The sequence below is a fragment of the Notamacropus eugenii genome, chromosome 1 (assembly GCF_028372415.1).
Source record: "Notamacropus eugenii isolate mMacEug1 chromosome 1, mMacEug1.pri_v2, whole genome shotgun sequence".
Taxonomy (NCBI): Eukaryota; Metazoa; Chordata; class Mammalia; order Diprotodontia; family Macropodidae; genus Notamacropus; species Notamacropus eugenii.
In genome coordinates, this window is record NC_092872.1 from 718,582,838 (window position 1) to 718,609,399 (window position 26,562).

Consider the following 26,562-nt stretch of genomic DNA (forward strand, 5'->3'; position numbering starts at 1 on the left):
GCTCTCTAACACAATTCTTTTCCCCTCATATGGTGTTTCAGAGGAAACTGTAAACAATTCAGGGGAATGTGCCTGGACTCTCAGCTCTGGCTGTTTTTCCTCAGACCTAAAAAGACAGCCAGGACAGACAAGGTGGATGGAACAGTCCCTAAAGCTCTTGAGGCAGCTCAGTCTATAAGGGGATCCAGTCTCTCTTCTCACTCTTTGAAGGGTGAATTGAACTTTCAGGCAAGACTAGATGCCATATCCTTGTCACCCTTGGTAGTCACTTGATCATCTTCCCTGAGACTGCACTATCAGCATTGGGATGCCCATCCTTAATTTCCATAAGCATTCTAAGGAAAATGGGAGTGAAAAGAATGAAAAGAGAGGAGGGTAGAGGAAAAATTCTATGTACATGATTATTTCACTGTGTATTTGAATTAAATAGCAGGTTGTGCATAATAGATTAGCAGCCTCGTGTTATTGTACAATGTTATGGAAATGCTTGTTTTACTCCATAAATGTGTGCTAATAAAATAAAAAAGACAAAAAGGAAAATTAAGAAAATAGCCAAGACAAATATGGCAGAGTAAAGTCAGGGACTCACTTGAGTTCTCCCCCAAACTTCTTTAAATGCCATTTTGAAATGACTAAACAAATTCTAGAGTAGTAAAACTCACAAAAAATGGAGTGAAACAAGTTTCCAACACAAGACAAGTTTGAAGGCCAAAAGGAGAGGTCTGTTGCACTATGATGAGAGAGGAGCACAGTCCAGAGCAGGCCTCACCAGCACAGACTGGGCACCAGCAAAACCAGGACAGGCCTTGGCAGACTCAATCACTGCCAGTCGTAATGAAATCCAAAGCTCTTAATCCCCAGATACCAAAGACAACTTAGAAGATGAGAAAGAAAGATCAGTGACCCAACTGGATGAGAGTGGAGTACATACCAGCACTGTCCTGGTCACAGTCAATCAAGGGCAGGTCTCAAGACTGACTGATCAATTGTGGCAGCAGAAGCAGTTGCTTTTTGAGTTCCAAAGCCACAAATAGTCAAATAATTGGTCAGAAGGAGATTACATGATTCTCTTTGCTAGCACTGAGGCAGGACTCTGTTTCTTTGTCTATTCTCAGGTCTAGGTTTGGGAGAGAGTTTCAGGCCAAGGGGGAGCACTGGCAGAGAAGAGTTGGTAGCCACAGTGGAGGGGGGACCCTCCTCACCATTGCAGCTGAGAAAAGAGAGCTTGTGGGTCACTCATACACCAGAGCACAGGTGAAGAGAGTACTAAACATCTTGGAAGAACTAAAAGCTTATAAGTCTTGAGAAATATCTCTGAAAAGAGCTTCATTAAAACCCTGAATCTTGGGACAGCGTGCTCCACCCTGGAAGCAGAATCCTACATTAACAAAGAGGTCAAAGTCAAATAATAGTATAGGAAAATTACCAAACAATGGAAAAAATACTCTGAGTACAAAAATTTCTATGGTGACAAGGAAGATCAAAACACATACTCAGAAGAAAACAACAAAGTCAAAGCTCTTACATCCAAAGCCTCCAAGAAAAATGTACATTTTTATCAGACCATGGAGGAACTCAAAAAGGATTTAAAAGTCAAGTAAGAGAGGTAGTGTAAAAACTGAGAATAGAAGTAAGAGTGATGCAAGAAAGTCATGAAAAATGAATCAACAGCTTACTAAAGGAGATACAAAAATATACCAAAGAAAAAAACAGTTTAAAAATACACTCACCTGAATAGTAAAAAAAAAAAAAAAAAAGGCCAAAAAGTCAATGAGGAGAAGAATGTCTTAACAAGCAGAATGAGAAAGATGGCGGAGTAGAAAGACGCACATACACATAGCTCCAAACCCACAACCCATAGAACAGCTACGGGGAAGTAACTCATAGCGAATTCTGCACCCAGAGGCCATGGAATATTGGAGCGAGGGAGATTTCTGTTCCAGAAACCTCTCGCGGGGGGTCCTTCGCACTGCGGACTGGGTGCTGGGACTGGGAGCTGAGTGCAGCCCTGCTGCGGCCGCGGCACCAAGAAGAAAAGATTCGAGTGGGCTTCAGGGACGGGATCTCCAATGGCCACGCGGGTCCCTCCACCCACAGAGGAACCTGCAAACCTCTCGCAAAAGGTCCGTCGCGCTGCAGACGCGGAGCCCAGCCCAGCCCAGACCTGCTGCAGCCCGCGGCACCGAGAGAAACAGACCCAAGCAGGCTTCAGGGACAGAATCTCCAGCGGCCGCACAAGTCCCTCCACCCACAGGTGACAGGGGTCGGTGAGAGAGTCTCTTTGGCGGGTCGAGAGGGGAGTGGGCTGCCCTCATAATTCAGGCCCCCCCGGGAGGTAGAAGCTGAGAGGCGGCTGCAGACCAGGGCTCCCCAAGCAGGCAGGAGCCTGGATCCATTGTGGAAGGTCTGTGCATAACCCCCCTGACGGAACTGAGCCTGAGAGGCGGCCCTGCCCTGACCTGACCACCTGAACTTAATCTCACACTGAATAGCAGCCCTGCCCCCGCCAAAAGCCCCAAGGCTGGAAGCAGCATTTGAATCTCAGACCCCAAACGCTGGCTGGGAGGATCAGGAGGCGAGGTGGATGTGAGGAGAATATTTAGAGGTCAAGTCACTGGCTGGGAAAATGCCCAGAAAAGGGAAAAGAAATAAGATTATAGAAGGCTACTTTCTTGGAGAACAGGCATTTCCTCCCTTCCTTTCTGATGAGGAAGAACAATGCTTACCATCAGGCAAAGACACAGAAATCAAGGCTTCTGTGTCCCAGCCCACCCAATGGGCTCAGGCCATGGAAGAGCTCAAAAAGAATTTTGAAAATCAAGTTAGAGAGGTAGAGGAAAAGCTGGGAAGAGAAATGAGAGACATGAAGTCAAAACATGAAAAGCAGATCAGCTCCCTGCTAAAGGAGACCCAAAAAAATGTTGAAGAAATTAACACCTTGAAAACTAGCCTAACTCAATTGGCAAAAGAGGTTCAAAAAGCCAATGAGGAGAAGAATGCTTTCAAAAGCAGAATTAGCCAAACGGAAAAGGAGATTCAAAAGCTCACTGAAGAAAATAGTTCTTTCAAAATTAGAATGGCACAGATGGAGGCTAATGACTTTATGCAAAACCAAGAAAACACAGAACAAAGGGAGAATGGAAAAATGGAAGATAATGTGAAATATCTCATTGGAAAAACAACTGTCCTGGAAAATAGATCCAGGAGAGACAATTTAAAAATTATCAGACTACCTGAAAGGCATGATCAAAAGAAGAGCCTAGACATCAACTTTCATGAAATTATCAAGGAAAACTGCCCTGAGATTCTAGAACCAGAGGGCAAAATAAATATTCAAGGAATCCACAGAACACCGCCTGAAAGAGATCCAAAAAGAGAAACTCCTAGGAACATTGTGGCCAAATTCCAGAGTTCCCAGGTCAAGGAGAAAATATTGCAAGCAGCTAGAAAGAAACAATTCAAGTATTGTGGGAATACAATCAGGATAACACAAGATCTAGCAGCCTCTACATTAAGGGATTGAAGGGCATGGAATAGGATATTCCAGAAGTCAAAGGAACTAGGACTAAAACCAAGAATCACCTACCCAGCAAAACTGAGTATAATACTTCAGGGGAAAAATTGGTCTTTCAATGAAATAGAGGATTTTCAAGTATTCTTGATGAAAAGACCACAGCTGAAAAGAAAATTTGCCTTTCAAACACAAGAATGAAGAGAAGCATGAAAAGGTGAACAGCAAAGAGAAGTCATAAGGGACTTACTAAAGCTGAACTGTTTACATTCCTACATGGAAAGACAATATTTGCAACTCTTGAAACATTTCAGTATCTGGGTGGTTGGTGGGATTACACACATACACATGCACACACGTACACATACATAGAGACAGAGTGCACAGAGTGAATTGAATAGGATGGGATCATATCTTAAAAAAAAATGAAATCAAGCAGTGAGAGAGAAATATATTGGGAGGAGAAAGGGAGAAATTGAATGGGGCAAATTATCTCTCATAAAAGAGGCAAGCAAAAGACTCATTAGTGGAGGGATAATGAGGGGAGGTGAGAGAAAAACATGAAGTCTACTCTCATCACATTCCACTAAAGGAAAGAATAAAATGCACACTCATTTTGGTATGAAAACCTATCTTACAATACAGGAAAGTGGGGGATAAAGGGATAAGCAGGGTGGGGGGGATGATAGAAGGGAGGGCATGGGGAGAAGGGAGCAATTTGAGGTCGACACTCATGGGGAGGGATAGGATCAAAAGAGAATAGAAGTAATGGGGGACAGGATAGGATGGAGGGAAATATAGTTAGTCCTATACAACACAACTATTATGGAAGTCATTTGCAAAACTACACAGATTTGGCCTATATTGAATTGCTTGCCTTCCAAAGGGAAGGGCTGGAGAGGGAGGGAGGTAAAGAAGGTGGAACTCAAAGTGTTAGGATCAACTGTCGAGTAATGTTCTTGCCACTAGGAAATAAGAAATACAGGTAAAGGGGTATAGAAAGCTATCTGGCCCTACAGGACAAAAGAGAAGACGAAGACAAGGGCAGAGAGGGATGATAGAAGAGAGAGCAGATTGGTCATAGGGGCAATTAGAATACTTGGTGTTTGGGGGGGAGGGGATAAAAGGGGAGAAAATTTGGAACCCAAAATTTTGTGAAAATGAATGTTAAAAGTAAAATAAATAAATTTAATTAAAAAAAAAACCAGCAGAATGAGACAAATGGAAAAGGAAGTCCAAAAGCTCACAGAATAAAATAATTCCTTCAAAATCAGAATGGAGCAAATGGAAGCTAATGACTTCATGAGAAAACAACATACCACATAAGAAAACCAGAAGTATTCAAAAATAGAAGTCATTGTGAAGTGCCTCATTGGAAAAAGAGATAACCTGGCAAACAAATCCAGAAGAGAGAATTTTAAAATTATTGGATGGCCTGAAGTCATGATCAAAAAATTATTCTAGCATCATCTTTCAAGAAATTATCAAGGAACATTGCCTTGATATCCTAGAACCAAAGGATAATATAGAAATTGGAAGAATCCTCTTCATATGGAAATGAATGGAAAAGTGGTGAGTATATACAAATATCCCAGAATTTGATGCTAGCTTCTTCTCTTGAGGGAACAAAAACAGGATAGGGGGACGTGGAGATGTTTATCAAGCATTCCAAGGAAGAAATATACAGCACAGAACACAAGGTGAGAATTGGAATAAAAGGACACCATTCATTTTAGCACTTCTTGATAAAAGGGTGGAAATCTTTCATATCTTAGATGTCTATACTAAGATAATTTTTTACCTGACAGAGGACAAAGAAAAGATGTTGATTTCTAGTTTCTGAAAGACATTTCACCTAGAATTATGGACAAGCAAAGTTCTATCAGCACTCCTTACCCTGGGAAAGGGAGTAGGGAGGGAAAGAGTGTGCACTTAATTGTCCAAAGTCACAGGAGTGACATTTAATATTAATATTAAAAATATTAATTTCCAAACTCAGTAATTAATCTCTTAACCTTCAGAATCTTCTCAGATGTTTTTAGCTGTTCTACAGTTTTCCTCATCTAACTTGATTTCCACACTTTCATCTTGGCCAGTGTTGTGAGATATCCTACAGGCTTTTCCTCATTTCTTATATGCTAATCTCTGATGGAAAGCCTAAGTAAGGAGCACTAGATCTAATTACTGAGGTAATTTCTTTTCTTATAACCTGGGGAAAAAGTCTTCAATTTTTCCCCAGTTCATTAATTTTTCTCTGGGTACAGCCCTTGGAAATTTTTCTGGCTGACTGCATTTTAAATCTTTCAAGATAACAAAATGTAGTTAAAAGCACAAACAAAACACAAACATTTTACAATCACAGAGACATAGACATAGACAAAATAACAAGACAAATACAAACAACAAAGTGAAAAAATTTAATTATACCTGACTCACCTGAGGCATGCAGAAACCAGAGTCATACACAAACCAGAATCACACAGAGAAGTGAGATTACAGAAGACATCCTTACCTTCAGACGAGACCTGTCTCACATAGTGTGGTCTCTGCCCCTAGAGCCAGCTTGGAGAGAAATGTGGACTTCTACCAAATGTGAGGGGGTCTGAGATAGGAGCAGAGAATGGAGAAGGGACTCACCTAACCATCAAGGCCAGAATTTGAGAAGAATCCATCCTGGGACCAAAGTACAGAGCTGTCTGCAGTTGCCTGTCCTATCTGAGTCACAGTATCAAAATTGTCACCCCAGAAGTCAGACTAAGAAAGACAAGCAGAATTAGGGTGTATGGAGGTATATTTCTCTCAAGTTGATAACATGCAATCAGAGCTATGGTTGGAACTGATCAAGAAAGGTTTAAGTGAGGGGGATTATAAAACAAGGAACTGACCTCAACTCAGGATGTCTGTACAAGTTTAACTAGGACTTGGCATTGCTGAAAAGCTGGAGGATTTGGGGGTCATTCAGAGACCATCACAGAGGATTGTTGGTATCTCAGTCCAGAAGGGCTGAAGTCAACCTCTCCCCCTGGCCAGGACATCTTTTCAGTCTCTGTGGGCAAGCAGGTTTCACATTCTATACACCAAATCAAAGCTCAGAGAACTCTGTTTTTTCAATTTATTTATTTATTTTTAGATTTCAACATTTATTTCACAAGATTCTGAGTTTCAAATTTTCTCTCAATCTCTCCCCTCCACGACCACAAAACATCATGCATTCTGATTACCCCTTCCCCCAATCTACCCTCTCTTCTATCACTCCCCTCTCTTCCCTTATCCCAATTTTCTTTCTTTTGTTATAGGGCAGGATCTATTTTTATTGCCCATTACCGATATTTCTTATTTTCCAGTTACATGTAAAAACAATTCTCAACACACATTCCCTAAAATCACCCATCCCCACTGGGAAGACCAGGAATTCAATATAGGCTATATATGAGTAGTTTTGGTAAAGACTTCCATAGTACTCATGTTGTGAAAGACTACCTATATTTCCCTCCATCCAATCCTGCCTCCCCATTTATTATTTTCTCTCTTTTGAACTTATCGCTCCCCAGAAGTGTTTACTTCCAATTACTCCCCTCTTCTCATTTGCCCTCCTTTCTGTCATCTGCCCCACCCCCAACTTATCCCCTTTTCCCTGACTTCCTTGTAGTGTAAGATAGATTTTGATACCAAATTGAGTGTTCATGTTATTCCCTCATTAAAGCAAATGTGATAGGAGTAAGCTTCACTTTTTTCTGCTCTCACTCTCCCTTTTCCCCTTCATTGCAAAGGCTTTCTCTTGCTGTTTTATGGGAGATAATTGTCCCCATTCCATTTCTCCCTTTATCCTCCCAGTATATTCCTATCTCACCCCTTAATCTCATTTATTTAGATATCATCCCTTCCTCTTCAACCCACCCTGTGTCCTCTGTCTATATGTTTATAATGCCATGAACTACCCAAAGACTGAGAAAAATCTCAAGAGTTACAAATATTATTTTTCCATGTAGGAATGTTAACAATTCAATTTTAGTAAATCCATTATGATTTCTCTTTCCTGTTTACTTTTTCATGCTTCTCTTGATTCTTGTGTTTGAAAGTCAAATTTTCTATATATCTCTGGTCTTTTACTCAAGAATGCTTAAAAGTCCTCTATTTCATTGGATGACTATGTATTCCCCTGAAGCATTATACTCAGTTTTGCTGGGTAGGTGATTCTTGGTTTTAGTCCTAGTTCCTTTGACTTCCCAAATATTATATTCCAAGCCTTTTGATCCCTTATTGTAGAAGTTTGCGGATCCTGTGTTATCCTGCTTGTATTTTGACAGTACTCAAATTGTTTCTTTATGGCTGTTTGCAATATTTTCTCCTTGACCTGGGAACTCTGGAATTTGTCTATAATATTACTAGGAGTTTTTCTTTTAGGATCTCTTTCAGGAGGTGATCTGTGAATTCTTTCAATATTTATTGTCCCCTCTAATTCCAGAATATGAGGGAAGATTTCCTTGATAATTTCATGAAAGATACTATCTAGGATCTTTTTTTGATCACGGATTTCAGGTAATCCCATAATTTTTAAATTTTCTCTCCTGGATCTTTTCTCCAGGTCAGTTGTTTTTCCATTGAGATATTTCACATAATCTACTTTTTCATCCTTTTGGTTTTGTTTCATAATTTCTTGGTTTCTCATAAAGTCATTCGTTTCCATCTGCTTCATTTTAATTTTTAAAAAACTGTTATCTTCAGTAAGCTTTTGAACCTCCTTTTCTATTTGGTTAATTCTGCTCTTTGAAAGATTTTTCTCCTCATTGGCTTTTTGGGCCTCTTTTGCCATTTGAGTTAGTCTATTTATGAAGGTGTTAATTTCTTCAGCATTTTTTGGATCTCCCTTAGCAAGGTGTTGACTTGGTTTTCATGATTTTCTCGCATCACTCTCATTTATCTTCCCAATTTTTCCTGTAATTCTCTAACTTGATTTTGAAAATTCTTTTTGAGCTCTTCCATGGGCTGAGATCATTGCATATTTATTTTGAAAGTTTTGGATGCAGAAGCCTAAATTTGAGTCATTCCTCTGATGGTATGCATTGTTCATCCTCATCAGAAAGAATGGAAGAAAATACCTGCTCACCAAGAAATAATCTTATGTTATTCTTTTCCCTTTTGGGGGCATTTTTTCAATCAGTTACTTGACTTTTGAGTCCTTTGTCAAAGGGAGGGTATAATGTGTGGATCTGTATGTTCTCAGTTCCTCCAAGGTGGCACAATCAGGGGCAAGGAGTTTATTCCTCTCCTGGCCTGCTCTCTGATCTGTGAGCAGGATTCCTTCTCCAGAGCCTCCACCAGCTCCATTGTGTCAGAACTCCTCCTCTTCCTCAGCAGACACTCAGGGCTGAGATCGAGATCAACTGCTCAATTCCCAAGGGGATTTGGGCCAGGACTCCATGAATGGAAGATGCTGCTGCCTAGGGCTTAGGCTAGACTACTGTGGTCCCTTTTCACCTTGGAAGCTGTCTTGCTGTTTGGGAGTTGAGGATTATGAGACCCACAGCTGCTGCCCTTGGCAACTTGAAGCCATCTCCAGTCCTGTCCTTGCCACTGCATGGCCCAGGCTGTGTTGTGCAGCGCTGCGTACCCAGTGTGACAGACCTTTCCTGTTGGCCTTTGAGGGTGTCTTGGGCTGGAAATCTCTTTCACTCCGTCACTTTGTGGTCTCTGTTTTTCGAAAATTTGTTTATTCATTATTTACCAGTGTTTTATATGTTGTGGGAGGAGAGCTTCTAGAGGTGCATACTTTTACCAGCTCAGAGAACTCTTAAGTCTTCTCACAGACTTCAGGAATTCCTAAGTGGGATAGGTAACAATTCCTGACCTTGTTCTTCCACACACATACATTCCCATCTCCAACCTCCATGCCTTTGTACTGGATAACCCCCATGCATTCCCTCCCCTCTACCTTTTAGCCTCCTCAATTTCTTTTAAATCTTGGCTCAAGTGCTATCTTCTACACGAAAAGGTGACACCACCTTCCCTCTGACAATTACTTCATATTTATTTTGTAGTTGAAATACATTGATTACTCAGATGCAATTTATCCATAATGTCTAGCACAAAGGAATCAATTCATAAATTGCTTGTTGAGTGATTACTGATTGAAAAGCAATCCTTAATAAAGGAGTCAAGACCTAAAAGGAATCAAAGGCATAAGTTGAGACATAAAGTATCTTTAATGGAGATTTCAGGGGAAAAAACCTGCCACCCTAGGGTGATCCCATGACTGCAGACAACAATGGATTTTTTAGACTAGAGATCTATGAAAAAGTTTTTATACATTTACAAGGAAGGGAAGAGATAACAAGTCCTGGTCATGAGATGCCAGCTGCCCTTCGGGTATCTAAGCAAAGAAAATTACTTCATTCTCCCTGTTTTATCCCTCATGCCATTGATCCTAACAGAAGGGTAAGAACATTAGGGGCCTACCTGGCTCAAGCTGATTGTGTCTATAAGGAAAGATTCCAAGGTACAGGCTTGTTGCTATTGATTGTTCATCCTTCAATCTGAAAGAACACCAATGTTATCAGGAGGGGACTGTCCTGACTTCAAAGTGAGTTGGGTTTAGATGAGGCAAAGCTATGTGAAGTCATCAGCCTCACTCTCTCCTCCAGAATCATCAGAGTCCAGTGGTAAGACGTAGGTCAAGATAACAGGGTCAATGGCGACAGATACAGTGGGAGAGAGGTCATTCCTAGATGTCCTTTTTTCGTTTCTCTTTCTCAGATTTTATGGACCATCTCCAGTCATCCTGATCTATGTCTTGCCACTGGATCCAGGTGGCTCTGGAGGAGAGAGTGAAACTGGTGAATTTGCCCAGCCCTACCTCGCTTAAATCCAATTAACTCACAAGTCAAGACATCACCTTTCTGAGATTATTGGTTGTCTTCAAGAATGAAAAACAAATTAGATCTAAATAACTGGAAAAATATCAGTTGCTCATGGGGAGGCCATGCTAATATGATAAAAATGGAAATTCTACCAAAATTATTTTACTTATCAAGTGTCATACTAATCAAACTACCAAAACTAATTTTATACATCTAGAAAAATAGTAACAATTCATCTGGAAGAGGAAAAGTTTAAAAATATCAAGGGAATTTATGAAAAGAAATGCAAGAGAAAGTGGCCTAGCCATTTCAGATCTGAAACTATTATAAAGCAGCAATCATCAGAACTTCTTAGTAGTGCCACATAAATGAAATGGTGAGACAGTGGAATTGTCAAGTATATCAGACATGATAGTCAATAACTATAATAATCTCCTGTTTGATAAACCTAAAGACTCCAGTATCTGCATTAAGACCTCTCGATTTGCAGGATGCAGAATGAAGCATACCAATTTCTTTTGTGTTATGTTTTTTGTGGTTTGTTTTTTTCTCATGATATCTCCCATTCGTTATCATTTTTCTGTGCAACATGACTAATGTTCAAATGTGGTTAATACAAATGTATGTGTAGAACCCTTATAAGACTACATGTTGTCTCAGAGATGGAGGGTGGAGGAAGAGGGAGAAAATCTAAGACTTATGGAAGTGATTGCAGAGAAGTGAAAACAAAAAAAATCAATTTTTAATAAAAGAACTCATGATCAGATAAAAACTCCTTAGAAAAATGGAAAACTGTGCACAGGAATTGGCACAGACCAAAATCCTGTACAATATGCCAAGATAAGGTCAAAATAGGTACAGAATTCAGTCATAAAGGCTGAAACTAGAAGCAAATTGGGGCAGAAAAGTATAGTCAAATCTATGGAAAAATGAAGAATTTATTACGAAACAAAATATAGAGAACATTATGAAAAGCAAAATGGCTCATTTTGGTTACACTAAACTGGAAAGGGTTTCCACAAAGAAAGCCAATGGAATCAGTATTGGAAGGGAAGCAGAAAGCTGGAAAACAAGTTTGATAGCCTGTGTCCCTGATAAACACCTCATTTGCCAAATATATAGAGAAATAAGTTTAATTTATAAAAAATACAAGTTGTTCCCCAACTGATAAATGGTCAAAGGATATGAACAGGCAGTTTTCAGATGAAGAAATTAAAACTATCCATAGTCATATGTAAAAATGCCCTAAATCACTAGTGATCAGAGAAATTCAAATTAAAAACAATTCTGAGATACCACATCACACCTATCAGATTGCTAACATGACAAAACAGGAAAATTATAAATGTTGCAGATTTGGGAAACTTGGAACAGTAATGCATTATTATCAGAGATGTCAATTGATCCAAATACTTAGAATTCAAAATCTCATAAAAGTTAATATTGAAAACTAAAAATAAGTATTTAAAAAAAAAAGTATGAAGGACAAACAACAATTTGGGAATAATAGTAGCTGCTCCACTGCTGACTTAACTATTTCGTTTCAGCTGGGTAGTGTTCTTTCCTTCACTCCTGTCGTCTTTCCTTCTTCATGTCCTGCCTTTGGAGAGTCACTGACCTAGGGGTGCTTTGCCCAAAGAAGTAAAAATTCCTTGAAACTGAGTTCTGGAAAACCAGACTTTGATAGAGTCCATTCAGATTCAAATGGAGTGACTTCACCTTGCCTGAAATCCCAAACACTCTGGCTTTCACTGATTGGCTAATGGTAAGATCCAGCCCAAGATGCTCAAGGTCACTCTTTGGGTTTTGACAGCCCAGAGGGAGTGTAAATAGCAATTGTTCCTGTCCTGGACAGAAACCCTGAGGGTCTTCCCCCTCCACATTGTTTGGTGACTAGGTCTCCCTGTCTCTCACTAGGCTGGAAATAGAACAGCTGCTCACAGGCTTGATCCCACTGCTGAATGGTATGGAAGCTTACCGACTGGAGGAAAGGGGATGATGGACTTTAATAGGAAATAGGCACCTAAATAATCATTTCACTCCCTTTGGCCTCAGTTTCCCCTTCTGTAAAATGAAGTCTACAGTGTTTCTTTTTTTCCTATTTTAGCTTTTAGAAAGCTGTAACAGAAATGCAGAAGAGACCAACCGACCAAAGAATATCCAAAGTCCCCTCTACCTCCATTTCATCTAAACCTGGGTCCTTGGTTGCCTTTCAATTCTTTTGGTTCCTCAATCTTAGTTTTCTTTCTTATTCAGCTCTTTTCTTCCTTTCTTCCTTATTTCCTTCCTTCCCTTCTTTCTTTTTCTTTCTCTCTTTCTTCTTTTCTTCTTTTTTTTTCTTTCTTCGATTCTTTGCACAAACACTTGTCAACTCTGGACAGTCACTGCCCTCAGGGGAGAATTGGGCCTAATTCAGCTCTTTTGCAGGAAACACTTGTCCCAGGGGCTCTGATTGGGGTAGAAAGATTAAGAAGTGAGAGAAAAAGGAGGAAGAGAATGAATCTTCTGCCTGTTAAACTTTAGCAAAAGACCATAAACCTCCCCATGGGAGATGCTTCCAGAAGCTGGTCTCCTTGCTTACTGTGTTCTCAGTTCCCTCACCATGAACTGCTGTTAAAAAAAAGCTGTAAAATATTCACTGGAATGAGCCTGGACTCTGGCTGCTTTTCCCCTATCCTAAAAAGACAGCCAAGATAGACAAGATGGATAGAACTGTCCCTAAATTCCTCAGGTCACTCAATCACAGGATGAATCCAGTCTCTCTCCTCCCTGTGAGAACTTAATTGTCAGGTAAGACTGGATCTCCTTTCCTTGTCACCCCTTGGTGGTGTCAGCTATTCCCAAGTTCCTTTCTAGAAAGAAGAAGAAAATTAGTCTGAATGTGAGTGTGTATTTCTCTCAAAGCCTGTGAAACGTGCACATAGACACATGCCAGAGAGCTCATCACAAGGCCACGAACTCCTAGATGGTCAGACAAAGTAGACCTTACATCTTCCGAGCCAATGCCTCTCATCACTACCTCCCTTCCTGACTCAGGATGCCTTTGTCATCCAAAATTATTGTTTCCATAAGGTTAAATATGATATAAGAAAAGAATTTCTTAAATGAATAAGTTGTTAATATAGGAAGATAAGACAACTTATCTTACTAGGACCCAGGCATGCCTCACCACTAGGACAGGAGCCTCTGATGGGGTGAAAACTCACACTAGGACCCAAAATGAGCTGAGATTGCCTTTGTTCTAGCTCAGCTGAGGAGATCTCCTATGACCAGACCACCCTTCCCACACACTTAACCAGCTAGCCCCATGGCTAAGCCAGGAAAGAAAAAGTAAAAGGAAAAAAAGCACCAGCCCTTAGCTTTCCCACACCAGCAGCTCAGCAACAGATTCTCCAGTTTCTAACTGGAAAAACCAGAGGCCACAACACACAAAACCTCACCATCATGAGCAAGAAGAAGTAAAGCCAGAAGAAAAAGATTATAGAATTGTTTTAGGGGGACAAAGACTAAAACACGAATACCACAGAGGTCAGCATTGAGACTATACTCTTATCTGAAACTACAGAAGGGACTAAGAACTGCTTCACAGGCACTGAAAGCACTCCTAGAACAGCAGAAGAAGGAAATAGAAGAAAAAAATGGCCAATGATTTTAAAAGTATGAAAAAGAATTCATTGAAGAGAACAATTCTTTAAAAGGGAAAATTGAACAAATGGAAAAAGGAAGCGCAAAACCTAACTGTGAAAATTGGGCAACTGGAAAAGGAAGTACAAAAACTAATTGGAGAAAATAATTCTTTAAAAGGAATAATTAGACAGATGGAAAAGGAGATGCAAAAATTAACTGAAGAAAACAACTTGATGAAAATTAGAATTGGACAAGGAGAAGCTAATGACTCTATGAGACAGTAAGAATCAGTCAAACAAAATCTAAAGAATGAAAAGATACAATAAAATGTGAAATATCTAATTGGAAAAACAATTGACTTGGAAAATAGGTCCAGGAGAGAAAATTTAAGAATTATTGGCTTACCGGAAAGCCGAGATGAAAAAAAGAGTCTGGACAATATCTTCCAAGAAATCATCAAGGAAAATTGCCCTGAAGTGCTAGATCCAGAGGGCAAAATAGTCATTGAAAAAATCCACTCTTCACCTCCCAAAAGGGTTCCAAAACTAAAAACCCCAAGAAATATTGTTGCCAAATTCCAGAACTATCAAGTGAAGGAGAAAATACTACAGGCAGCCAGAAAGAAATGATTCAAATATTGAGGAGCTAGAGTCAGGATCACACAACACCTTGCAGCCTGTACATTAAAGGACTGAAGGAAATGGAATCTGATATTCCGTAAGGCAAACCAGCTGGGAATACAACCAAGGATCAATTACCCAGCAAAGTTCAGCATAACATTTCAGGCAAGGAGATGGACATTCAACAAAATAAGGGATTTTCAGACCTTCCTGAAAAAAGGCCAAGACTCCATAGAAAATCAGATCTTCAAACGCAGTTCTCAAGGGTGGAATAAAAAGGTAAGCAGGGGAAAAGAAAAACTTGTTACTCAATTTAGGAAAACTGTTTACCTCCCTATAGGGGAAGATGATATGTGTTAATCTTGAGAAGTGTACATCTATTAGGAAGTATAAAGGGATATACATAGATAAAGGGAACAGGTATAAAGTAAATAATATGATAATAAAAATGTGATTCAAGCATACAAAGGGATTGTAACAGAAGATGTAAAAAGGAGGGAGCAGAAAATGACAAATTACATCACAGGAAGAAGTACAAAATTATATTATAGAAGAGGGAAAGAGGGGAGGGAGAGGAGCATTGTTTGAGAGATACTCTCAACTGATTTGGTTCAAGGAGGGAACAATAAACTTAAGTATAGAAATCTAACTAGCTCTATAGGCAGTAGGAAGGGAAGGGGGAAGAAAGGAGAAGGGAAGCTAAAAGGGGAGGAAGAAGTAGTAAGGGTAAAGGGGAATAAAAGGAAGGGGGCTGAAAGAAGGAAGAGAAGACTGCGAGAGGTGGTGATCAAAAGTGAAAACTCTACTGAGGAGGAGAAGGGAGATGGAAGAACTATAAGCACAGAAGGTGGGAAAGAGGTTGGAGGGAAAGAAACAGATTGTAATCATAACTGTGAATGTGAATGGAATGAACTCTTCCATAAAATGGAGACTGATAGCAGAACGGATTAAAAGCCATAATCCAACAATATGTTGTTTACAAGATACACATTTGAAACAGGAGGATACATACAGGGAAAATGTAAAAGGTTGGAGCAGAATATATTGTGCTTCAGCTGATGTAAGAAAAGCAGGGGTAGCAATCCTAATCTCAGACAAAGCAAAAGCAGAAATAGATATAATCAAAAGTGATAACGAAGGAAACTATATCCTACTTAAAGGTGTCATAGACAATGAATCAATATCATTACTAAACATGTATGCTCCAAGTGTTATAGCATCCAAGTTCCTAGTGGAGAGATTGAGGGAGTTGCAGGAAGAAATAGAGAACAAAACTATATTATTGGGGGCCTCAACCTGCCCCTCTCTGAACTTGATAAATCTAACCTTAAAATAAACAAGAAAGAAGTTAAGGAAGTGAATAAAACTCTGCATAAGATCGGTATAGTAGATCTCTGGAGAAAATTAAATGGGGATAAAAAGGAATATACATTTTTTCAGGGGTACATGGCACATATAGAAAAACTGGCCATGTTCTAAGGCATAAAAAACTCACAATCCAGTGCAGAAAGGCAGATATAGTCAATTCATCCTTCTCAGACCATAATGCAATAAAAATTGTATGTAATAAAAAACCATGGAAAGATAAACCAAAAATTAATTGGAAACTAAATAATCAGAACACACTCAGGAAAGCAACTATGTGAAAGCTCCTACATTTAAAGCCTCCAAGAAAAATGTGAATGGGTTTCAGGCCATGCAAAACCTCCAAAAGGATTTTGAATATTAAGTAAGAGAAGTAGAGAAAAATAGAAAAGAGAAATGAGAATGTTGCAAGAAAATCATGAAAAATGAGTCATCAACTTGCTAAAGGAGACACAAAAATATACTGAAGAAAATAATACTTTAAAAATAGACTAACCCAAATCACAAAAGAACTACAAAAAGTCAATGAGGAGAAGAATGTCTTAACAAGCACAATGAGACAAATGGGAAAGGAGGTCCAAAAGCTCAGGGAAGAAAATAATTTCTTCAAAATTAGAATGGAGCAACTGGCAGCTAACGACTTTATGAGAAATCAAGAAACCCCAAAACAAAGCCAAAAGAATTAAAAATAGAAGACTCTATGAAATGCCTCATGGGAAAAACAGATGACCTTGAAAACAGATCCAGAAGAGAGAAATTAAAAATTAATTTACTACCTGAAAGTCAAGATCAAAAAATGATTCTAGACATCATCTTTCAAGAAATTATCAAGGAGTCAAGATGGTAGAGTAGAAAGACACATATACACTAGCACTTCTACAGTCCACAAAATATATGTGAAGGTCAGAACTTGAGGAGAATGGGTCCTGGGACCAAAGTGCAGAACTGTCTTCAGTCACGTTTCCTATCTGTGTCACAGAAACAATAAAGTCAACCCTAGAGCTCAGACTAAGAAAGACAAGCAGAATTAGCTTGTATGCAGGTTTCTTCCTCTCAAGTCAGTAGTGTACACTCTGAGCTAAAGTTGGAATTGATCAAGAAAGGGATAAGTGAGGGGAATTATAAAGCAAAGAACTGACCCTGACTCAGGATGTCTGTGCAAGTTTTACTAGATCTAGTCACTGTTGACAAAGCAGGAGTATTTTGGCGTCACTTAGAGACCATCACAGAGAATTGTTGGTATCTCAGTACAGAAGGGCTCAAGTCAGCCTCTCCCATTTCCCAGGACACCTCGTTGGTCTTTGTGGGGAAGCAGGTTTTACATCCTATACACCAACTCTAAGCTCAGAAAATGCTTAAGGCATGCCGTGCACTTCAGGAAATCCTAACTGAAATAGGGGACAATTCCTTACCTTGTTTTTTCACACACACAGTCCCACTCCCATCTCCATTTCTTTGTACTGGATAACACCCATTCAGTCCCTCCCCTATGCCATTTAGAATCCCAAGTTTCCTTTAAATCGTGGCTCAAGCGTGATCTTCTACATGAAAAGGTGGGACCACTTACCCTCTGAAAATTGTCTCATATTTATTTTGCAGATGGAATATGTTCATCACTCAGATGCAAAGTATCCATAATGTCTAGCACAGTGGAAGCATTTCATAAATTGTTTGTTGACTGAATGATTTACTGACTGAAAAGTGATCCTTAACAAGGGAGTGCTAAATCCTACAAGGAATCAAAGACACAAGTTGAGAAAAAAAGTGTCTTTAATGTAGATCCCAGGGGAGCAAACTTCCACCCTGGGGTTGTCCCATGACTGTGGACAACAATGGATTTGCCTACTGGAGATCTATGAAGAAGTATTTTGCATGTTTGTCCTTTGTTGCCAAAAAAGGCCATGCCATCAGAGAAATTATGATATGACTTGCACTTGACTTTGTTTTGAGTGAAGGAGGGCTGTGCAGGTAACCAGCCACACTTCTCCTCCAAAGCCATCTTAATCCAGTAACCAGATATTCATCAAGATGACTGGAAATGACCCAGGATGAGGTAATTGGGGTAAAGTCACTTGACCAAGGTCACACAGCTAGTGAGTATCAAGTGTCTGAGGTGAAATTTGAACTCAGATCCTCCTGACTCCTGCACTGGTGTTCTAGCCACTGCACCACCTAGCTGCCCAGAAAGCATATTGATACCTTTAAGAAAGGGAAAAGAGATAACAAGGCCTGGTCATGAGATGCCAGCTGCCCTTGGGGCTGTAAGCAAAGAAAATGACTTCATTCTTTCTGTTTTATCCCTCATGCCATGGATCCTAACAGAAAGGGTAAGGAAGTCAGGGGCCAACCTGGCTCAAGCTCATTGTGTCTAAAAGGAAAGATTCCAACATACAGACTGGTTGTTGTTGTTTATTGTTCACCCTTCAATCTGTAAGACGACCAATGACTTTGCGGGGGAATGTCTTGACTTCAAAGTGAGTTGAGTTCAGGTGAGGCAGAGCACTGTGAAGGCCTCAGTCTTACTATCTCCTCCAGGTCATCACATTCCAGTGGCAAGACATTGGTCAAGATAACAAGTTTGATGGTAACAGATACAGGGGGAGAGAGGTCTTTTCCTGACTTCTTTTTTTCATTTCTGTTTCTCAGGTTTCATTAACCAAATGCAGGTATCCTGACCTATTTCTCACCACTGGAGCCAGATGGCTCAGGAGGAGAGAGTGAGTCTGGTGATTTTATATAGCCCTACCTCATTAAATCCCATTCACTCACAACTCAAGACATCGCCTTTCTGAGGTCATTGGTCCTCTTCAAAGAATGAAAAGCAAATCAGATCTAAATAACTGCAAAAATATCAGTTGCTCATGGGTAGGCTGTGCTAATAGAGATGGGAATTCTTTCAAAATTAATTTATTTATTGAGTGCCATACCAATCAAATTAACAAAAAATAATCTAATAAAGCAAGGAAAAATAGTAATGATTCATCTGGAAGAGCAAAGAATGAAGAATATCAAGGGAATTAATGAAAAGAAATGGAAGAGAAGTAGCCTAGACATACCAGATCTAAAACTATTATGAGGCAGCAAACATCCAAACTACTTGGTAAGGCCTAAGAAATAGAGTGGTGGATCAGTAGATTAGGTCAGGTACATTGGACAGAGTTGTCAAAGAATATGGTAATCTACAGTTTGATAAACCTAAACACTGTAGTTTCTGGATTAAGAATTCGTGATTTGACAAAAACTCCTGGTAAAATGGGAAAACTATATGCAGAAACTAAGCACAGACCAACATCTTACACCATATACCATTATAAAGCTTAAAATGCATGCAGGATTCAGTCATAAGGGATGAAACTAGAACCATACTAGGAGAGAAAGTAATAGTCAGATCTCTGGAAGAGTGAAGAGTTTATGACCAAACAAGATATACAGAACATTATGAAATGCAAAGATTACATTTAATTAAAAAGGTTTTTCACAAATAAAACCAATGCAACCAAGAATAGAAGGAAAAGAGAAATCTGGGAAACAATGTTCATAACCACAGTCTCTGATAAAGGCCTTATTTGTAAAACATATAAAGAACTGAGTTTAGTTTATAAAAATGCAAATTGCTCACCAACTGATAAAGGGTCAAAGGATATGAACAGGCAATTTTCAGATGAAAAAATGAAAGCTATTCATACTGACATATAAAAATATTTGAAATCACTATTGATTGGAGTAATAGAAATTAAAACAACTCTGAGACACCACATCACACTCATCAGATTGCTAACATGACAAAATAAAAGCATGATAAATGTTGGAGATGTGGGAAAATTGGAGTACTAATGCACTGCTAGTGGAATTGCAAACTGATGCAAACACTTAGAACTCAAAATTTAATCAAAGTGAACATTGAAAACTAAAAATAAATAAACTTTTAAAAAAAAGAATGAAGGGCATACAACAATTTGTGAATGGTAGAAACTGATCCACTCCCAACCCAACTGTTCAGTTCCAACTGGGCAATGCTCATTTCTTCACCCCTTCTTCCCTTCCTTCATTTCCTCCCTATGGGAAGTCATACACTGACCTATGGTTGCCTTGCCCAAAGGAATATAAGTTTCTTGAGATTGAGTTCTGGAAAACTAGACTTAATAGAGCCCGTTCAGGTTCTAATGGAGCTCCTTCACTATGTCTGAAATCCTAAACACTCTGGCTTTCACTCATTGGCAAATAATAAGATCCAGTCCAAGACTCTCTGGGTCAGTCTTTGGGGTTTGATAGCTTAGAGGGAGTGTAAATAGCAATTGCTAGTGTTCTGGAAAGAAACCCTGAGGGTCTTCAATGACAAATTGTTTGTTGACTAGATCTCTCTGTCTCTCCAGGCTAGAAATACTACAGGTGCAACAGGTTTGATCCCACTTTTGACTGACATGGAAACTTTCTGACTGGAGGAAAAAGGATGATGAATTTTAATAGAAAAAAGACACCTGAATAACCATTTCACTCCCTTTGGTCTCAGTTTACCCTGCTACAAAATTAAATCTACAGTGTTTCTTTTTTTCCTTTTTAGCTTTTAGAAAGCTATAGTAGATATACAGAAAAAAGAATAAACATCGCTCCTCAACAACTCAAGGGACATATTCACTCCACACCACCTAGAATACTGACCAAAAAATTTCCAAAGTCCCCTCCACCTCCACCTCTAATTCTTTTGGATGCCCAGTCTTAGTATTCTTTCTAAATCAATTTGTTTCTTTCTCCCATCCTTTCTTTCTTTCTTTTCTTTCTTTCTCCCCTTATTTTTTTCTGTCTTTCATCCTTCCTTTCCACAAAATTAAGGGGTGAAAGAGGGAGAAAGGGAACAGGAGAGGTAAAATGAGGTGCATTATCTCACGTAAAAGAGACAAGAAAAAACATTTACAGTGTAGAGGAACAGGGAGGAGGTGAGGGAGAGTGAATGAACTTTACTCTCATCAGATTTGGGTAAAAGAGAGAATAACATACACACTGCATTGAGTATAGAAATCTGTCTTACCACACAGGAAAGTAGAAGGGAAATAGGATAAAAGAAGAGGAGGTGAGGGGGCTAACAGAAGGGAGGGCACATTGTGGAAGAGTATAGTCACAAGCAAAACATCGTTGAGGAGAATAATGTGAAAGGAGAGAGAGAACAGAATAAATGGGGGGGGGGAAGGATGAAGGAAAGTATAGTTAGCAATCATAACTGTCAAAAATTTTGAAGCAAGATTCTCTGAAAAAGGCATCATTTGTCAAACATAGAGATAACTGAATCAGATTTATGAAGATTAGAGCCATTCCCCAATGGATAAATGATCAGAAGATATGACCACTTTTCAGATGAAGCAACATGAAAAAATACTCTAAGTATTAATTGGAGAAATGCAAATTAAAACAATTGTCAGGTACTACTGCATACCTCTTAAATTAGTTAATAAGACAGAAAAGATAAGAGACAAATGTTGCAGGGAATATGGGAAAAAACAGGAATTAATGCTTTGTTGGTAGATTTGTGAATTGATTCAACCATTCTACAGAGCAATTTGGAAATATTCCTAAAGTGCTATAAAATCATGAATACCCTTTGACCTACCAATGTCACCACTAGGTCTGTATCCCAAAAGTGATAAAAAAAATTAAAAGGAAAGGGACCTTGTATGTACAAAAATATATGTAGCAAATCGTTTCTCAGGGCAAGGAATTTGAAATTGAGGGGATGTCCATCATTTGGGGAATGACTGAACAAGTTGTGGAGTCTGATTGTGATGGAATACTATTATCACTACACAAGATGAAGTATTAGCAATCTACTAATTCATAAACTCAAAGACATCACCTTCTGCGATAAGAATGCATCATTTGACAAGAAAACTGCTTTAAATTCTGTTAGTTTCCAAGTCTTAGCTTTTTTTCTACCTCAGCTAATTCCTTTCTTTCTTCCTTCCTTTCATTCTCTTTCTTTCCCCTTTCTTTCTTTCCTCTATTCTTTCTTTCATTTCGCAGACATTTGTCAACTCTTGGTCTCTAGCCTCAGAGCCATCTGATCTCTCCTGGGAAGACAGAGAGCCCTGGACCCCACTCCATGTTTATAACCACAATAGACCACCTGCAACAGCCACCACCAGGTCCAGACTAAGGCAGGTCCATTTCATATAGCAATAAGAAAAGAGACCACATGAGGTCACACTTTCAAGGAAAAGCAAATGGGCCATTCTCTCCATGTGCATGTAACTAGTCCTGTGGTCATGAGTTGGGTTTGAATCAACATTGTTTTGCATGGTGATCTTCAAGGGACCTTTCACAAACCCAGTCTCACATATAAATATTTCCCAAATTTCTCACCAAGCTCAGAGCTCTCTGTCTCCAGCTCTCCAAGGGTCACAATGCTCTCCCCTTCCTTGTTCCTCTGGCTCCCACTGCTCTGGTTTCAAGGTAAGACTGCCAATGAGGCATAGGTTGACACCACTTTAGAGACAGAAGGAGTTCTCCAGTGGGCATCTATGACACATTCTGGGGGATAGGCAACTACTGCATTCCTTGTATCTACACATGATGCTTCACTGAAATCATTTTCTTCTTTTTCCACCAAGAAACCCAGGCAGCAACTGTGATGACCCAGACTCCAACCTCCCTGACTGTGGCTCCAGGAGACAGAGTCACCATCAGCTGCAAGGCCAGTACGAGTATTAGCAAGTGGATAAGCTGGTACCAACAGAAACCAGGACAGTCTCCCAAACTCCTGTTCTATGCTACTTCCAGTCTGGCATCTGGAGTCCCTTCCAGGTTCAGTGGCAGTGGCTCTGGGACAGATTACACCTTCACCATCAGTGGTGTGGAGGATGAGGATATGGGAGATTTTTACTGTTATCAACATAGTAGTGCTCCATTCCCACAGTGTTTCAGCCCTGAACAAAAACCTCCCCAGGCTGCTCAGTCCTTCAGAGTAGGGAAGCAGGTGCTACCCTAGAGTCACTGCTTTGGGGCAAACACTGCTCTCAGGAGAGAATTGGGCTTAATTCAGGTCTGCTGTAGAAGCCACTTGTCCCAGGGGCTCTGGTTGAGGTAGAAAGATTAAGAAGTGAGAGAAAAAGGAGGAAGAGAAAGAACCTTCTGCCTGGTAAGCTTCAGCCAAGGACCACAAACCTTCCCATGGGGGATACTTCCAGAAGCTGGTCTCATTCTTTACTCTGTACTCTGCTCCCTACACCAAGCTCCTCACCCTGAGCTGTTGTTTAAGAGGAAAGTGCAAACAATTCAGGGGAATGTGCCTGGACTCTGAGCTCTGGCTTCTTTTCCTGAGCCCTAAATGGACAGCCAGCATAGATGAGGTGGATGGAAGAGTCCCTAAATATCTTGAGGCAACACAATCCACAGTGTGGATCCTGTCTCCTCACTCTGGGAAACCAACCCTCAAGCAAGACTAGAACTCCTATCTTGGTCACCCTTGGTAGTTACTTGTTCATCTTCCCAGAGACTGGACCATGAGCAATAAGGATAAAGATGCTTAACTTCCCTAAACCTTCGAAGGAAAATGGTAGTGAAGCGACCAATAAGGGAAGCAGGGTAGAAAAATAAGGAAATTTACATGGCAACTTTGTTGTGTATTTGAAACAACAGCAAATTGTTCATAGTGGGTTAGCAGCTTCATATACAATCATCTTGTATATTGTATTATGTTATAGAAATGCATTTGACTCCAAAAAACGTACTAATGTATTTAAAATATATAATATATTATGCTAAAAATATGAGAATGCTTTTTATTACAAAAATGTGTATTAAAAAAACTTTTTAAAGGGATGAAGAAAAGCCAGGAAAAAAGAAATTATAAGAAAGGAGGTTGGGAGAGAGCAAGGAGAATGTGTCCTAAAAAGTCTGCTTTTAAGCTTTTCAGGTGCCAGACTTGATAGACTATGGGGCATGAGGACAGGAAGGTTTATTTTCCTGAATTCAAGTATGGCTTCAGATACTTCCTAGCTGTGTGACCCTAGGCAAATCACTTTGCCTCATTTTCCTAATCTATACAGGTGAGCTAGAAAAGAAAATGGCAAACCATTCCTGGATCTTTGTCAAGAAAACACCAAGTGGGGTCACAAGGAGTCAGACATGTCTGAAATTTTCTTTCAACTATAGTGACATTTCATACAAAGAAATAATTTAGGTCACTTAGGTGGTGCAATGGATAGAGCACTGTACCTGGAGTCAGGAGGACCAGAGTTCAGCCTCAGACAGCTACTGACCTGTGACCCTGGAAAAGTCACTTAACCCTATTTGCCTCAGTTTCTTCATCTATAAAGTGAGCTGGAGAAAAATATGGCAAACCATGCCAGTATCTTTGCCAAGAAAACCCCAAAATGAGGCCATGAAGATCTGGACAAAACTGAAAAGACTAAAGAGCAAAGCATTGCACAGTACTTTAAGATATAATAATCACCTTACATAGATTAACTTACTGGATCACCACAGCACAGGTGCTAGTATTATCCCCATTTGAAAGATGAGAAATCTCAGATGTGGAAAAATTAAGTGACTTGTCCAGGGCCACACAGTTTACATTCTATCTACTGTACCAGCTGGCTGCCTAATTAGAGCTAGACAAATATGACACATGAATGTAATGGAATATTACTGTATCATGATAAATGGGAAATAAGAAGATTTCAGAGTAATATGAGAAGGCTTAGGTCAACTTATATAAATGTTGTCCATAAGTATAAGTAATATTAGTATTAATAAGTAGAACTAAGAAAATAATACACACACTGACTAATAACATAATGGTAAAGAATAAAACAATGAAACTGAATGCAGTATAGCTATAATAGCCAACCTTTCACCTGGAGAACAGCACAGGAAATACTCTTCCTTTCCATCCTTGTAGTGGTGTGGTATGATGACTGTGGATTATTGCATGTACTGTCAGAGTAAATTGATTTATTGATTACATTTGATGAGCTACATTTTTTCTTTTTTTGTTTTTTTGATTCTTTATTACAAGAGGTGGATTTCTGGAAAAGGGAAGAGATATTCAGAAATGAAGGTGAAACAAAAAACAAAAAATCAATTTACATGTTTAAGTCAAAGGCAGGATTTGAACTCCAGCCCTGCTTGTCTCCAGAAGCAGTATTCTAGTCAGTAGGCAGCACTACCTTCCTAGGCAGAAGAAAGAGAGGCAGTCCAGAGTCAAACCACTGAATTTAGGAGATCAAAAAACAGTGTTTGAACCCCAGTTATGGCATTTTGGGGTCAGGCAACCATGAGTAAATCAAAAGCCCACACTCCTTATCCATAACATGGGGAATGTGCATTTGTCTAGCTGCTACATGCCAGGTACTGTGCTAAAGTCTTGACAACTATTATCTCCTTTGATCCCCACAACAACTCTTCAATTATCCCCATTTAATGGATGAGGGAACTGAGGAAAACACAGGTTAAGTGGCTTTCCCAGGGTGACAAGAGTTAATGTTTGGGACCAGATTTGAACTTAGGTCTTCCTGATTCCAGGCCTATCTCTCCAACTACTGCACCACTGGATGTCACCAATGGCAACAGAAATTATAATAATACCTCCATTAAAGTAGGGAAAGGAGGCCCCTCTCCCACCCAGGGACCACTGAATGTCATTTTGGTCTGTCTGCCATTACCACTTGCTCTGGGCACAGAACATTCAGGCCTGGTTAAACATGACCTGTTACAGAAGGCCACATTGGCTGAGCAGGTTGAGAGATGTGATGACATGGCAGTCTGCATGAAGTCTGTAAGTGAGCAAGGTGCTGAACTATCCAGTGAGGAGAAGAATCTTCTCTCTGTTCATTACTACAATGTTGTGGGGGCCTGAAGGTCATCTTGGAGGGGTGTTTCAAGTATTGAGCAAAGGACAAAATGTGTTGAGAGAAAACAGCCGATGATCAAGAATACACAGAGAAAATTGAGACCGAACTACGAGGTATCTGCAATGATGCACTGTCTCCAGTGCAAAAATTTTTGATTCCTAATGCTACACAAGCACAAAGCAAAGTTTTCTATTTGAAAATGCAAGGAAACTACTACCATTATTTGGCTGAGGTTGCTGCTAGTGATGACAAGAAAACAATTCTGAATCAGTCATAACAAGCATATCAAGAAGCATGTGAAATCAGCAGAATGGAGATGAAACCAGCACATCCCATGAGATTGGGTCTGGCCTTGAACTTCTCCCTGTTCTATTATGAGATCTTGGATTCCACAGAGAAAGCCTGCTCCCTTGCAAAGACAGCTTTTGATGAAGCCATTGATGAACCTGATACATTAAGTGAAGAATCGTACAAAGACAGCACATTAATAATGCAATTACTGAGAGACAACTTGACATTGTGGACATCAGGCACCCAAGGAGATTAAGCTGAAACAGGAGGGGAGAATTAAGCAGCCTTCCAACATTTGTCTGCCTCCTTCTGAAATTTACATGGTAGACCATTTGTCATTCATGCCGTCTCCATTTCTGTTTACAGTTGATGAAAGCTTGTTACTTCTGTTTGGATTTCTATATTTCCCATGTGAATTTTTACTTTTAACATTAGGGGAGTACAGTCAG

The 26,562-nt window shown here is 39.7% G+C and overlaps 1 long non-coding RNA gene and 1 pseudogene across 2 annotated transcripts in view; one reads left to right on the plus strand and one right to left on the minus strand.

Moving 5' to 3' along the window:
- Window positions 1-26,562, minus strand: part of LOC140521593 (uncharacterized) — a 250,177-nt gene that overhangs the window by 154,162 nt on the left and 69,453 nt on the right. The gene's annotated exons all lie outside the window — the stretch shown is intronic.
- On the plus strand, window positions 25,711-26,393 carry LOC140528520 (14-3-3 protein zeta/delta pseudogene; annotated as a pseudogene).